We start from the raw sequence: 17071 nt of genomic DNA on the forward strand, positions 1-17071 counted from the left end.
AAAAGAATGGCAACAAAACTGTGCACTAATGACATTACCTGATGTCTGATTTTGAGCTTACTCCGCTGTCTTTCCAATCAATGGCAAAATTCCTGCTGGATGCAAAGGTGGCAGATTGGCCTCATTAAATTTTGAGTAAATTCACAGCAGCAAGCTCAGCGTGATCCTCTCTCCTCAGCTATTGTTCATGCCGTAATCAGGCATATCCATCACACAGCTTTGCATCTGCCTGTGTCCTCTTTCCCACACCCAAACCTCATCCTTTGGTCTGCGTGAACAATGGGATGTGATGACCCTATAAGTCTCTTTCATATGAGGTAACTACAAATGGGAATATGCCTTTGTTCATAACTTATATTATGGTGCAGACAAGGCTGAGGTTAGCATATGGCATTTGCTAATGGTCCCTCCCATCCCACATTTCTCATAGGCAGATAATTTAATATAGCTGATGTCTATATCCCTTAACAAATTGAATTAAAAATGTTGCAGCAGCTGCACATGTAATAGAATCTACATGCTCTTCAGCAACCTACTTTATTATGGGCTATTGTTTTAGGCAGTAATAGAAGGTGCACAAGCAAAGACATGCAGAATTTGGGGTGATGGCCGAGATGACAGCTGCCTTTCGCTATAATACCATATATGAAAACAGTTAAATGCACTTACCTTCTCCCTGTGACAAATGCAGCTACGCAGTCATTTGTCTTCTCTCATTTTTTATTAGAACCATTAGTTATATATCGTAAGAACAGGGTATTTCTGGGGTAACAAAGTAACCAAAGTCAGGTTCCTGCTTTCCCATGGACATCTCAGAAAATCACTTACAGCCATTACTACGAAGACCTTTGGGAGTACAAAATCGCTAGAAGGTGCATTGTGGGACTCACAGGAATGCATAAAAGTGTGTTATGTGACTAGCTCTCTTTGAAAGTCCGTAAATATGTGTGCCATTCCCAACTCCTAAACAGGATGATGTGCCATTACAGACACATGTGGACAGAGGATACGTGTGCTATTTGTGAAGTTCAGACGCTACAGAATACCAGCTGGGAGCCAGCTGGTTCAGGCTCTGATGGAAAGTATTCATTAACAGTTTTACATTATTTTCTCAAGTCAGGCGCATGCTTACATATCTCTCTAAACCAGGACGTGCATGACAGCTTTTCCAAGCTATACTGCTAATGTAACACCAGATTCACAGAGATATAGGAGATAGAAAAATATACTGGTTATACCCAGGTAATAACAGATTCTCTATGACAGGATCCAGCAAATTTCCTCTTGCTACAATTTCAACTAATACATGGCATCCATGTAGGTGGTCAGCATATCCTTACAACTTGTAACCAACTCTACTACGTGCTGACGCGTCTGTTTCATAAACCATTTTACTGTAGTCTATAAGTGAAGCTGCATACTCATGCATTTTCTTCCCTTCATCAAAGCCTCCAGGACAAGGAAGAATTGGCATAAGTAATTCACAGTATGTTACCAGGAAAAGCAGCAAAGCTGCAGCACTTACCTATCTTCTTAGATGCAGGATTAGTCCAGCGATGTGACTTCTAAGTGCCACATCCTGAAAACACTGAGGTTGGAATGATCTCATCATGGAAGGCAACATTTGAAGAACTGGAAGACAACCTGTCTGTAAAAAAAACAATCATGCTGAGTCTCTGCCTTTGTATTTATTTATTGCTATGACAATAATAAATGGAAAGATTTAGCCAGGGTACCAAACGAATGCCCAGCCTTTGTGAGAACTAATTTACAAGTGTCTGCCAGACTCCCCTCATGTCTGGGTCATGAGGTCGAGAAGAAATTCTTATGTCCCTGTAGGGGGGTGCTACTGTCTAGAAAGCTTCCCTATATAATACTACTGCTATTCCTAAATAACTATTCGTGATTGGATTTTCTGAGGAGGACGGGTGAAGATTTGATCTCACTACTCAAACTTGTAAAACTGTTGTTCAGTGAGAGCCTGATCAACAGAAAGAAATCTTCGGTAACACCCACCTTGGGACCAAGTTCATTACCTTGAACTACTTATATTGACACCTTTGGCTCTCAAGCTCACAGATTCAAATATTAGCCCCGAGCAAGGCAGCAGGTAATAACAGACAACATCATATTCATAACAGATAGACACCCTTAGGTGTTAATAAATGAATGTTCTTTAACATGCTGATATACAGACCCCCCCTAATTTTGTACTGTTAATTCATGTTTCCTTCTTTTCTAATGAAGTAATTACATTCAATCACCATGTGCCTCCTGATGCCCATTTATTAACTCCGCGATTGATAACCTGTATCGTGCTGTCACACACAAAACATCTGGGATCCAGTGTGAATCCTAGCACGTCTCTGACTCTTCTCAATTGCTCTTCTGTATTATCTCATACAGATGGAGCATTGTAATTAAACCTGTCAGACCCAAACACATGTGGTGAATCATTTTTAAATACAGTTCCTAGAGAGTGGGTCTCCGGTGTGTGGGTTGCAGTGGTGCAAGACAGGAAGATAAGTGTTTCACAGTGTAAAGTAACCCAGAAGAAATCCAGACCTGGGGTAAATATTACTTAGGTCCATGTGCTAAACATTTTATGATATTAAGTGAAGCAATATTATCCTGATAAAGCGCCAGGGTGGGAGCAAGCCATACCTCAGGTAAATTTCATATTCTCTTTCCTTCCTGACCATAGTAATGGATTTATGATTTATGGAAAACAGAGCTACCTTTTTATTATTGAAATTAAAGATTCATGTAATGAAAAGTTATCATTTCTACATTCTTGTCCCATTTTCCAGACCTCTGATCCCATAAAGTGTGAAGATCAGGATGTTAAAGAGTAAATATATCCCCCCACATAGTTGATCATATATATACTGTTCCACAACAAAAGCGGTTACACACAGAATCCTCAGACCCCAACAGAATATAAAGCTTTTTCTAAGTTGGGCTGATAGAGGTTAGAATAAACATGGCCTGTTCTACCTCCTGCTCACCCCCTCTTCACGTCTGCCTGTTCTGCCATACAAGCGCACTGGGCATGTTGAGGGATTTTGATGGGGCCCATCTGTAATTCCCCGGCCCAGAAGGCAGTTAAGTCTGTACACGGGAGCGCTTTTAGCACACAGTCCGGCCAAACCTTGCAAATCTCAATCTGTATTAGTGGCTGCAGCAAGGGCTCAGATGGCAGATATTTATTCCAATTATTCATGGGATGGCAAGCCAATTTTGTGCCTTGTTAAGTAAATTACTCCTTTAATAGGATGGGTTTACATATCTGGTGTACTAGCCTGAAGAAATAAGAGTTTTCATTTTGCACATAATCATTCCAATGTTGACAGACTGCAGGAAAGACACAGCTAGTATTTTCCATTCAGAAAGACACTGATCAGATCCTTAACCGGAATCAGTAATCAAATGTATTAACATAAGACAATAACAAAAACATCCCCGTTTTGGTTTCACTTCGCAGTGGTGTCATTTTGTAGCAACTCACGAGAAGCCATTAAGTGACTGTCGTCTTTAAAACAAGCAAATGCAATAGGACCACCTTCAGAAAACATTGCCAGTACTGCTTAAACGTTCTTTAACTATTATTTAGCTAGGACAATCCAAATCTCCTTTGAAGCTTACTGATTAGTATTTGTGATGCATCTTGAGATCTGTAGATTAAAGCTCCAGAATAAGACAATGTTTTACTCTATTATTAGTCAATCAAACATACAGAAACGCACAGTGAAATTAAGTCGCTGGAAAAACCTTGATGCTTCCTCTCCGCTTTTGTTTTGCTTCATCCTTTAATTCTATTTCTTTGATAAACTATTATATTTCAAGAGCCTGGTCTTTAATACTCCTTTTATAGCTACACAAAGTGCATTAGGAACGATCTGCCCATTAGCTACCGGAGAAGATTCACGGGCATCAGTTCCAAATGTTCTAAAGCAGTTTACTAGGCTCAGAGACTTTGATGATAAGTGTGGGAGGAAGACAGAGACACACAGGGAAGGGAAGACCGGCAGTCTTCCTACACACACTCCTTTTTAACTTGAGTAATCCCCTTAAAGCTATTCCAATGAAATCTTGAAGCCTGATGTAACTGTTGTTGCAGGCAGATAGATACTTCTGTCTATATAAATAGCTTTATGAAAATTGCAGGACTTGACAAAAAAGATTTCCTAATTCCGAGGCTCCACTCTAACCCTCTTGTCTTTCTACAAGAAAAATAACTTACTCATTATGTAACATCTGCATCCCCTAAAGACGTCGAGCTAGGAACGGCTGAGCTAAAAACAGATTTGACAAAGGAAACAATAAGTATGTGAGCAGATTCTGGAACACAGGCTGAGAAAAAAGAGAAGGTTTTTCCTGTGTCTGACCAGCAGCTCATGAGAAGCCAGGATTTCAGAGCTCAGAAACAAGTTTTCCACTTTTTATCCTTCTAGTAAATTCCCCCTGAAAGTCATGTTCTGAAACAAGTTAGGATTAGGACTCGATGAGATTTAGAGCAGGTCTGTGCCAAGGACAGCTGCCTGGATTTAGATTTGTGGCTAGCAGTGGCCACTGGACTAAAATAAATGCTAGAGGTAGAAGCTGCAGGGACTAATGATAAAGATTTTTTTGTGTGTAGCTAATGTACCCTGCTGTCTCACAGCTATTTTTAAGCCTATAGTTAGATTTCAGGCCAGGAAGAGCCAATGAGACAGATTTATTGTTGGGCTGGCCACAATTGGCCTTGCTTCGTCCTAAAACGTGAAGGAGGAGGAACTGGCTTGCAATGGTTTGTTAAATGGTAAAATGTTTCTTCTTGCATATATTTCACCATTTAATGCATTTTAGTATTAATTACAGTGTAATCACCATGGAGAAAAAAAAACCAACATAAAAACTAAAGGTATTCACTGCAGAATTTGTATTGCATGCTGTAAACAGTACATGGGGTTGAACACTACAGGAAGAGGATAAAAAAGTATATTAATAATGTAAAGTTTAATTTACAGTATAAATCTACAAGTATTCTAGAAAAAACTGTGCATGATCACTTAATTAAAAGATTTCATCATAACGTACCATAACGAACAAGATTTGACTGCAATAATGCCCACCTTTATTAAATTTCAAGACCCTGCTTTAAAATATGGGAAGACAAAAGAGCTTCTAAAGGATAAGTTAGGGTTTGTTTTTTGTTTCTAATATTAAAGTTCTGAACAAATAGAAACGGGATTTTAAAATAGGAAGTATGAGCTAATCTTAACAAAAATTCAGTGCTAACATCTCTTTGTAGTAATATGAAGGAAATAAGATCATAGGAATAATAACATAGAGCTGTAAGACATGAAGCAACGAATCATCATCCACTGACAAGAAAGCTCGCTCAAACAAGTACTTTAGTTTTTAGGAGACCGGGACCCTTCACTTAATAAATTCCTACCTGGTACTGCAGCTGTTAGCTGCCACTTATGTTTGGAAAGGACAAACAGTGAAATGTTGATGGAAGGGGTTTTTTCTATGCCAGGGTTTTTTTCTATGCCAGTATTCAGTCAGCACCCGTTTCTCCCCAAGCCCCTGCCTCTGTGAAACAAGCACAGTCCTGCACTGAGATTCATCTTTCACCTTCCTATTTTCCTGCAGAGCATCCCCGCAAAAGCTGCACGCTGGGCAATTTTTGAGAGTTTTACTGAGATGTTCTGCAGCAATCCCTGAGGAAAAAGAGGGTAAAGGAATAGCTTGTACAGCAGGCAGTGGAAAGTAGCAGTACAGAGTGCTTTATTGCTGCCTATTCCAGCAAAACACACACAAAAAAAAAAAAATCACGTTTCCCCCGCCCTAGCCCTTCTTCCAAGAAACGTCTGCCCGATGGATAATCATTGCTGATTCAATGCCCAGGAGGGCTCCTTTAAAGAAGAAAATTGCTGCAGCATTCACTGTATTCATCAAATATAATTGCTGCTCTCTAGAGGAACAGGAAGATCCATTACCAAAGGAGAAATATATTCAGCATCACCTTATGTAGCTACAGTGATAAATTTTAATTTTAAAGCAATGCCTTCTGTTGGTTGGGACCCAGAAAGGGGAAAAAAATGAGAGCACAAGAGAGAGAAAAGAGAGAAAAAAGTCTGGCTAGAGGAAAAGAGGAGTCTGAGCTGCCTTCATCACTTTCACTGCGGGAGACTAGGAAAGGCTGGAAGTTCAAAAGGAGGAGCAGGCGCTGCAGGAGTGACTCAGCATCCTTCTGCGGCAAAAAGGGAGCATGTCAGCAGCCACCGCCCTTCCCCGCTGCGAGCACAAGGCCTGCCCTTCCCCATCAGCAATAGCTGCAGGAGAGAGACTGCAGCCATGCCAGCCCCCTTCCCACGGAGAGCTGGTCTCCTTCTGCCCAAAAATCTCCCTGCAAATAACGGCAAGAAACACAGCTCCCTCCATAGCCACTGCCTTCCCAGAGCATCCATGCAGCCCATTCCCTGGGGCTTGGCTCCAGGGAGAGCATCAGCAAAGCTGCCATACTCCAACCTCCCCACTGCAACCCAGAGCCATCACTACACTCCCTCGGAGCTGCAGAAATGCTATTAACTCCCACTCTGCCATATTCACCTCCCACTCACTCGGTGCAGAAGAGCAGCTGATTCCTCTTCCTCTCCTGCACCCCATCTAATTCTCACATAGCTATATACCACTGACTTGAGTAACTGTCATAGGACAGAAAAGGGAAAAAAAAGGGGCCAAATAGTACTGCACGTGCAGACCCACACAATCGAAGCTGTGCTCCAACAGGACGTACATACAAAGGTGCACGTGAGTTGCTCAACGTGCAAGGGCAGGGAGAGATCTTGATGCCATCACGCTGACCAGAGTGGGAAGTTGGACTCTTCCCACTCCCACTGCAGAAATGGGCCCAGTTCCTGCAATCTGGACTTGGTGGGGAGAAGCCCTTGATGTCCACAAACACTGCTTTCTAAGTTAGTGCTTGGCAAAGGCTCTGAGGAAGCGAGAGAGACGAGACCTACAGCGGGTACAAAGCCCACTCGTGTTTACTCCTCAGCTATTTGCTCATGTTCTGCTAGGTTTGCCTTGATTTCCTATCTGTTCCCATCCTACCTTGACACCTTCCTCTTGAGTGTTCTTCTCCCTCCCCCTCACCAAAATTTACCCGACCCCTTCTCCCAGAACACTTAGGGGAAAAAAACCACCTTCCCTGGGCAAAAATTCTTCTGATCCCATGAATACTTAGTCTGTTGCATCATTTTTGACTACTTTGGGGAGAGTTTTGTGTAATATAAGCCACAAACACTAGCTCTTGGGGTGAGGTCTAGAGGTGATAAGGCCACTGAAAACTTCTTAACTATATGAAAGCTGGGGCAAAGCAGGCATTGCTGCTGAATGGGAAAGGGGAGGCTTGCTCTTTCCGATTCTTTTCTTGCTTGCAGCAGTTAGGCTTCTGGCCAAAGGGAGCCTGGGACATAGTAGCTCCTCCTCTATGCGGGACTCTCCTCCTCTCTCCCTCCCTTCTCCTCTCTCTTTGAAAGTTGGTGCAGTGTTGAACTTTTGCCAGAAACTGGACCTGCTGCAGAAGCAGCAGCTTCCCAGTGGGAGGAGGGAAGAGGCAGATTGAGTAATGCTTTCTCTAAGCTCCACTTGACAGCAGCTAGTCAAACAATCCCTTCTCCCTCTTTCTTCCCCTCTCCGCTTATAGCAAGCCTCTGTCAATCCATAAATTCCCACTACAGGGAAGGCAGTGCAGGGTCCTACTATCACATCCCTGCAATGACAGGCAAAGGACACCGCCAAGGACTGACGCAAGAGAGTTTGCTCCCTCCTTTTCCATTTGTGAAAGGTCAAATCCCCCTTTACCATGTCCCATCCCTCCCTAAGGACACGCAGAGAAACTTTGATTAGTTTTTCCCTTGGGCTGCACCTGCCCCTTTTGCTATCCCTGATACGCTAATCCCGGGCACTTATGAGACCTCATGCAGGCAGATTCCACCTCCTTCCCTGAAAACGGCCAGAAAAAAAGTTTCTGCTCCCTTTCTGCCCTCCTTTGTCCCCCTAAATTGCAGCTCCACGGGGAAAATTCCCAGCAGGAGGCGCTGGAGGAATATACAGAGCACCAAACTACTGCAGTCTTCCCCCAGGGAACTGCAAATCCAGAATTAACCCTTCCTGCAGCCTTTGCCTTTCCCACTGTGCCCAGCATTTCTCAGTCCACTGCAGGCTGCTCTGAGGCATGGCAAGCCTCCGGAAGGACTGATCTAGGTCAGATTATATGGATAGTAACTCTGCCCCTCAAGGCAAGCCCTAGATGCAGTTGTACAGTCTTGGCGAGCCTAAATGAAATCTGCAATGCGTTGGGGTTTTTTTTCCCCCTCTGAACACAGCAGCATCAAACCTCCAGGGCCATTGAACTCAGTAGGCTGCCTCCTGTCTTACTCATCAGGCTGCATTACTATAAGAAATAACTCCTCCCTTTCTCCCCCTCCGCCATCCCACATATATGCATCTTGAGGAGACAGCCCAAAAATGGACCTTCACCTCTCTCTGACTGTGCTGTGCCTACTAATAAAGGCATTTCCTTCCTACTGGCTGTGCTGTGCTGCAGGCGCAGCTGTTTCCAGGGCTGCAAGCTGACAGAATGCTTCTCCTTCTTCACCAAAATCTGCCGACTCACGATAACTAATCAGTTCTCTGAACATCTGATCTCTAGACTTACTGGTGTTAACCCAACCTTCAGACTTTACCAGATTTAAAGATCGTATTAGTTACAGGAGCAACCCAGGTTATGCAACTTCTCCTTTGCTCAGATTAGTGGAAACAAAATCACTGCCATGCTCACAAACCACTTGAATAAACGCAACAGAAGGAGGATCCCAGCCTTCCAGAAAGTTACACGTGTCCCTAGATGTTGTGGATAAAGTAACAATTTGCTCCTTGCTATCTTCATGTACACACTCAAAAGAATAAGATGAAAAACAAGTTGCATGTAGCCACTCTTGAAGTAAAAAAAAAAACAAAGCAAAAAGAATTAATGAAACTGCTTTCCATGTTGAACGTGCAATAGATATAACAAACAAACTAGGTATCTTCCTGAAATCATAAAAAGTCATCTTGAAAACTTTTTCCCATTACTTCAAAAGCACAAGTACATCTTACAGCTTGTACAAATATCTTCACTGAAATCTTTTAAAGCACATTCCTCCTTATGATGACAAGCCACTGTCTTAACTGATCAAGAAGTGCTACTTCTATGCTTTATTTTTATTAATATTGCCACACATTGTAGAGCCCAATCAGTCTGCTAGATACTGTATGCAGATAAATTCAGAGAGAGAGAGCCTGCTCTTACACACTTGCAATGTAATTAGGCAAGCAAAAGCTGGGAAGGAAAAACATCTGGAAATCTGAGGCATTGAAGACTCAGCCTCTAAACTGTTGCTTTCCAGAGTAAAGGAGCTGCAAATGCATTTCAGGAGTAGCGCCTGACTTGCTCAAGATTACGCGAAGCACAAGGACAAGGTGCAGTAGCACAAAGAGGTTAACAGTGCTTTATGCTGTGGTTTTATCCTTTCCCAATTGAAAATTTCCAGGAATTCCAGTTCAAGCACAGAACTGGAAGAGATAATCTTGGTTGGATTTATAACACATGAACTGATGCAAGCATAGCAACTCAAACTGGCACAAAAATCTCCTTGTTTGATGGTTTAGTGAATTGCATACTTGAGAAACCTTTGCTACAATCTCTCGTCTTCTGGTCATTTCTTGTTCACATGCATTTTATCATTTCGATACCCAAATACCAGAAAAAGAGGATTGTTAAAGGACATATAACCATTATACTGACATCCTGTAGGTTACAGAGCTCTCAACTTTCCCAAAGGTCATCCCATCTGCAGCCAGGCACAAACCAGGAGGCTGTAAGAATCCACCCATAAAACTCTTCACTGCAAATAGTTTTTACGCTGCTGCCCAGCTCTGTTATTCTGTACTGCACGCTGCTGTATTGAACAGTGAAACATGACCTTTCATGTTTGGCTTCAGTATTTGAAATATGCTTATTATAGTTCACAAACATCCTCTTATGGATTCCATCAACAGAAGCAGAAAAATGAGAGATAAAAGGATATATCTGCCTACCTCATCTTTCCTAATCCCCTGTCTACTCAGAGCTATTCTCTACAGCATCATCTCAAGTGCTTTACCCTACCTCATAATAAATGACCAGGTTATTCTCCTTGAAAAGCAAAGTTAATACTATTTCTAGTCAGTTCTGATGGCCATGTTTGTGAATCAGCAGACCATTGAAGATTTATCTCTTTATTTTTTTACTGTGGAGGCTTAGAAGCTGCGCTTCTCAGATGCTGCAGGAACTTCATTCCAATCGCAATGGACCAGTTAGGTAAACCAAATAATCTCCCCCACCCCTCCTGGTTAATTACTGGGGCCAGTGTAAGTGCACATCACCATTTCTGCTGTCAGAGAGGAAGCAGACAGTCACTTAGAAGGTAACGCTTACAACCATCTGCAACACCCCTTTGAGATTTTAGAGTAACTAAAACAAAACAAATGACTGAGTAGCTTTTGGCAACGCCAAATAAACAGACTGAGACTGGCTAGTTACAGAGGCTAAGTGCTTCTGAAGTTGTTATTTCAAGAATACACTTCTCATACAAAAGCCAAATTCATGCTGCAAGTTTACTAACCTGAGGGCTTTTAAAGGGTCTAAGATAGTGACAATGCAAGTGCTGAAAATACGAAAACTGAAAGTCCTTAAGGTCCAGATCTCCAGAAAAACATAGGCTCCAAACTCCTATTGGCATCAATTAAGTATAGAGGGAACATACCCTGGGAACAGAATTAGACAGAGGGTAAAATTGTGAAAAGACTTAATGAATGTTCATTTAACATACAAGAAAAATATGATTATGATGATTAAGCCAACTGAAAAGTATCAGTAAAGATTTATTCATGTAAACATTTTGCAAATGCATAGGAGATAAAAACAAAATGTCTGGAACAGCTAAATTAGGCTCACCATTGACGTTTTTAGACACTAGTCACAGCAAGGGCCCAGAGCTTAGCATCAGCACAGCAGAAAATTTAAACGAGTGAGTATGCTAGATCCTGATCTAACCAAGCCTTGCCTTCTGTCGTCAGGATCACAGAATGCCCAAAGGCATTGCTTAGTACCTGCTCAGGGCTCCCTGAAACACGCATCATGCTCTTGCTACTGACAGCAAAACAGAGACTGTTCCCAGGCTGAGCTGATTCTCCCACACTATGGGACTAACTATATTTTAGGCTTCATAATCATAGAAGGCGACATTATAGCTGTGCAGATGTAGTAACATAAGACAAAAGCTGGAGCTTGTCAAAACTCCAAACCCTGAAAAATTAAATCTTCTTATTATTCAGCAATGAAAAACCACAAGATTGGCCCATGACTCAAAGTTTCAGGATTCAAGTTTTGAGCAATTCCCTTTTCACTCCCCCACACTCAAAAAAGACCAAAAAAAAAAAAAAAGAAAAAAATCCAACTGCAGTTTTAATGGAAGTGAAACATTTCTATTTCCCTCAAAAAATGGCACAAATAAAAAGACAAAATGGCAACTTTTTATCTGCCCTTAGTAGTAGTACAGAGAAAACACCTGAATTTTCACAGCTAACACATGCCATGAGAGCCTCTCAATCAGGCTGTATAATTTAATCTATGCCTTAAGAGTGGTGCAAAGCCATTTTCTCTCTAGGAGGAGTAGTGCCAGAGATTAAACCCCTGCAGACCTCTGCAAATGTTTCAATTAAGTTACATTAGCGTAAAGCCGGAGTAATGGGCTGCATTTCATATTCTCTCTCACATATGCATAAATCCTCGACTATCATCCTTAATAACCAAATGTAATGCCCAGAATCTGATGCATGCAAGAAGATCCGATGTAGGAAATTAGGTGCACTGGCTGCAGAAGTTTAGTAATTTTTATTCATATACTGCAGAGCTGAGCAACTTCAGCTCGCTGCTGTGAAACTTACCCAGTCAACACACTGCAGTACAACAGTCAGACAGTTTTATTGCTCACTTTCCTTCTGTGTTTTATGGTCAGCAGTACATGCCAGCCTATTAAATAATGGGATGCTTGTATCTTGCTAAGAAATGCTTGCACATGTGCGTAGGGGGAAGATTATGCACATACTAAAAGGTAGAGGTGGCTTTGGGTACACCCCACATAAATTTTACTGCTGCATATGCAGCAAGGAGAAAGATCTCTCAAAGGTTTAAAGAATAATTGAGTTATAGGGAAAGTATTCTGCAATCGTTTATCCAGATTCTGCGATCAAAGGAAGAACATATCCTGGTAATCAGGAATTCAGACTATGCTTACGTTCCCTGCAGACCACAGATACAAGATCTCTCTGCCTTTTAATTGTGCATGCAGTCCACAAATAAGTACTCTTTTGACCCACATTTTATCTTTATTGTCATCCATACTGGAAGATTTTTGGAAGGAAACAGAGTCTCTGACTGCATTATGAGCCTTTCATATGCTCTCAACAATATTTTAAATGCAGTCTCCTCTCTTCTACCCGCTCTATCACCAACAGAACTAACTTCAGCTGGCGCAGCCAATACGTGGTCAGCAGAAATAGTCACACTACTTGCCTCTGGATATTGCTGCCAATATGAATATTCAACTTGAAAAATATGAAGGATATTAAATTTCTTCTATTATTATCATCTACAGTTGCTCAAACACATTTTCCTACAGCCGACACCCCTCAAACAAAATGACATACACATAATTATTTTCACTGAGCATTTAAAACTTTGCAGTAATCATAGAGCTGGTTTCCCAGAGCAACTCTTTGGGGCACACCAACACTTAGGATTCACCTTGTCTTTGTACCTTAACGTTCAGGTAGTTCACCCTACTGATGAGAACGTCTCAAGTCTTTAACTGAGTCCATTGCTTAACATGCATGAGTACAGACCACAAGCAGAAAATACCTGCATATAATGGCACAGGGAAATGAAGGTTTGTAGGCATACATACTCAGCTACCCCTACAGATAAAGACACATGCAGACACAAGGCATGCAACTCAGCTTTTTCTGCAAAAACAATTGTAATAAGCTGTAATTTTTCAAAGGAGTTTAAAGGAGTTGTACGTCCAAATTCCTTTGGGATTCAATGTGAATTGGGCATTTAGAGACACGTGAAAATTCCATTTGAATCATTAGGCTTGGTATATACTAGATATGTAGGCAGAGCACTCTGCTTTCAGTCAGCTGAAACAACTGCATTCACTTCAATTTAACATTATTTTGAGAAGGAATCAGCTAAGAACAGTAATTCAGAAACACTGAAGACTGAAAACTATTACAATCACATTGTGAAGAATATTTTAATGTGGTGAAAAAGGTTTCCAAGACAAAAATAAAATATATAAGGGGTGACTTAGATAAGCCACTGGAAGGGGAAAAAAAAGATGCTAGATGTTACAAATGTCAGTAAGGTAAAGAGACAGACATTGATTCTACCACTTTCTTCCAACTCCGGCATGTTGCTGCTGGGGGATACCTACATAATATGCCTATCAGTTGCTCTATGATGTACCATAAGGTCCAATTGACTCATTCCAATCTTGCACAATCCAGTGTAAACTGGATGTTACAACCATTAAGACCGATGGGTTAATACTGATGAATGCAGAATAAGAATTGTGTTCTGTAACTCAGCAAACCATGTGAGGGGCGGAAAAAGGAATCTCTGTTGCAATTCATCAGAAATTGATTCAGCTGAGAACCGTCTCAATTATTCTTTTGTATTTTATGGCATCATAAAATACCACTTTTCAGGTGACAGCTTTAAGACAGGTAAGATCACTCACAAGGAGACAACTGGAGAAGATGAAGCTTAGACCGTCAGGTAGCCTTAAGCAGCAGGAGATCAGTGAAGCCTACAGCCCAGTGCCAACTTACAACAAGCTCCTGATGTGGCCCTCGGTCTCTTGAGTCTAACCACTTCTCACATTGGCAGGAGACCTATTCAAAGCAATGAGACTTTGCAGATGAGTAAATGATCTCCTTCAAAATGGGCCGAGTGGGCTTTTTCAAACCATGTACATTGCTCTGCAGCTGGCAAGGTAGGGGAGTTTTATCTTCTTTGTCTGAAAACCTTTTTGTTTATGTTTAATTGCTGGAATCAAACAAAAGCAGAACATCTAATTTAATTGATTCTGGGAGTTACGAACTAACCCTTGAAACTGCAAGGAGGAATCTGCCATCAGATTTTGTGACCCAGTTTGGAGTCCTGATCCAAAGAGTAAACAAAGCTAATGAATCTTCTAATTAAGCACTCATTGATAGAGCTCAGATGAAAGAAGTGGCTGGCTGTTTCCTCTAGCTCTTGTAATCAAGCAACAGAACAAACTCAAAGGGAGAAAATTAATGTTACTGTGCACAGCAAAACAAAATTGATATAAGCGATAATAAAATAATGAAAGCTGCTCAGGCACTTGCTATATATGGAACAAACAAAGCAAATAGCTGTTCAAAAGACATAAATTTAATACTTATTAGCATTTTTTCTGTGTCTTACAGATACTGTATTTCAGTCCTTGCAGACAAAATTCTGCATGGGCTTTGACAATTCGTGTTAGTGTTGTCTCATATTAAATGTGATGATTGGAATATAGAAAGGATTAAAATCTTCCTAAAACGTAGGATTCATTCCAATTCCTACCAGAAAAATGCAGCAGGATCAAGACAATCTAAGTATAACAGAGTATTTTCATTTGCACATTTCAATTAAACTCATTCAGAGATTTTGATATAATTTTAGACGTATACATTAAGATCTGGGTTCCTAACTTCAGGACAAGGGAAAGAAAAGAGGACCCGTTACTCCTGCTTGTGACTTTCAAAATATTCCCCCGATAGGTAGAGCATTAGTGACATACAACAGCAATTTTCAAGTGTGTTCAGCATAGGGTCAAAATTTAAAAGCAGCCCAGACAGATGTAGAAATTCTAGCACACATGAGAATAAACTCTAAAGAATTTTCATCAAGGTTTCCCCCCCTCCTAGAAGTTTTAAAGAAAGAAGTAACTATAAGGAGAGAAACCATTGTAGGGCAAGTCCAAAAGCCTTAACCAGACTTTTCTCAGATGCAGTTCCCAGGGCCTTCAATGATACTTCTCTTTTTCAGTTTTTGCAAGACACCTCTCTGTGGTAAGATCAATAAAAGGACCTGTAGGGACAGCTCAGCCGTAGGCACGCTTTGCTGCATTCCCATAGCACTAACTACTGGCACAAAGCATTGACTGCTACAACAGACCTGTTCCAGCTCTCCCCTTTCTCCTTCACAACTGCTCTGATCAATCTTATCAATAAAAATCAATGAATCCATAAAAACATGGTGCCACTGAATGCCACTATGTTGATTTTTGAATTTGAAGCAAAGTTATTAACAGTTACAGAACACTGCGAAAGGAAATTGCTTAATCATACTTTACTATGTATAGCATTTCTCGGCTGCCTGTTTTGTGAGTATGGGTACCATGCATAGATCAGCTCTTACCATCTCATTTTATATATTGTATAAAAAAAAATGATGTTGCACAGCACATCAGAGCTATGTAACATTTTCAGCTGTGGGAGTATCCGATTCCCCACTCTCTCAGACCTGTGCCTCCATGAAGTAGAAACAATAAAAAGTACAAACAATGCTTTTGCTTTTCACTGCTCTGCACAATTTCTGTGCAAATTCAAACCAAACAGGCACAGCCCTTTTCATGCTTCAGAAAAAAGACCAGGCGCAGACAATACGGACTTCATTCTGCCATCCACCTCAACCGCAAACGTACCTGTTAACGCTTTCTGCTGAGGAAACCGTTCTTTGATTTAAAAAAGTTAAAAAAATAAAGTCAAAAGGCAAACCCCACTAGGCTTCAAGGCCCGAGTGTCTTGCAGCATAGGGGAACTTTCACTGACTCTGGTTGCATTCAAGTAACTTCTTGGTGCTCAATGAGGTCCTAGCACAAGGCTTAGACCTAAACTCTTCCTTGGGGAAATGCCATTCCTAGACTGAGTACATGTTAATTACACAGTAAGTAGCAGAGGGAAACGTATGAACAGGAATGAATTGTCATGGAGTTGCTTGCTTTGCTTATGCAGTAGTATGTGACTGCCCAGCTGCCATTTTAGCATGTCACTACTATTATTTCTGCGTCATTCATCATGATAATTCATGATTTAGGTCAGCCAACCTAGGGGAGGTTTTCAAGGGGAGAACCTGGACTTGGGATTCTTCTACCTGAAGTTTACATTAGATGAAATCATGAGACTCACACCTAACTAAAACAGCAGGAGAGCAGCTTTAGCTTCAGCAGACGGAAGGGGACATAATGCTAAGCTGCTGGGTGACTAAGCTCATCTCTAGTGACTGCTTTTTTTCAACATGGTCTTAAATAAAGATGAGACAAATGGCACGGACCATTTCAGCATAGCTGGAAGCCAGTCTTTATCCTGTTCTTCTGTTGACTACCACTTCAATGATTTTCTAATAATAATATATCAAGGGGCAAGATTATACCTTGCATTACGGCAAAAAGCAAGAAAAGGGAGACAAAGGGAATAGGGAAATCGGAGTCGGCACTACCCTGTTCCTAGAAATACAAGTTTCTAAAGTAGGATGCGTCCAGTATTGGTGTTCTTTTCCTTATAGGAACAAAGCTTCATCCTTACCTCTGAGTCACACTGAAACTCAACACTACAGGGCTGTCTGCAGACACGCTTCTTATCCTCCTGGCACGCACTGCTGGCAGAGAGGAAGGGGTTTTCCACTCGTTTTCCCTCTCTAAAAAATTATAAGAAAGAATATTAACAGGCTAGAATTACAAAGCTTATTTTCCTGGGATATGAAGGGGAGTTACTTTAGAAGCTGAGATATATTACTTTATTAATACGTGGCATAATTACTGATACCATTGATGATTAAATCTTATGCTCAAATTGAACGTAGGGAAGATTAACATAAATCCATTGGCATGAAACAAGGTATGCCAGTTTGCATTAGTTA

The 17071-nt window shown here is 41.1% G+C and overlaps 1 long non-coding RNA gene across 1 annotated transcript; it reads right to left on the reverse strand.

The window, feature by feature from the left end:
• Positions 1-669: 669 nt before the first annotated feature.
• LOC141733323 (uncharacterized) lies at positions 670-16851 on the reverse strand. The gene is made up of 3 exons (XR_012584264.1): positions 16738-16851; positions 1526-1648; positions 670-762 (listed from the first exon to the last, which is right to left on the reverse strand). It is a non-coding gene; the product is annotated as an uncharacterized LOC141733323 (long non-coding RNA).
• Positions 16852-17071: the final 220 nt, after the last annotated feature.

Source organism: Larus michahellis, chromosome 20 (assembly GCF_964199755.1).
Source record: "Larus michahellis chromosome 20, bLarMic1.1, whole genome shotgun sequence".
Classification (NCBI taxonomy): Eukaryota; Metazoa; Chordata; class Aves; order Charadriiformes; family Laridae; genus Larus; species Larus michahellis.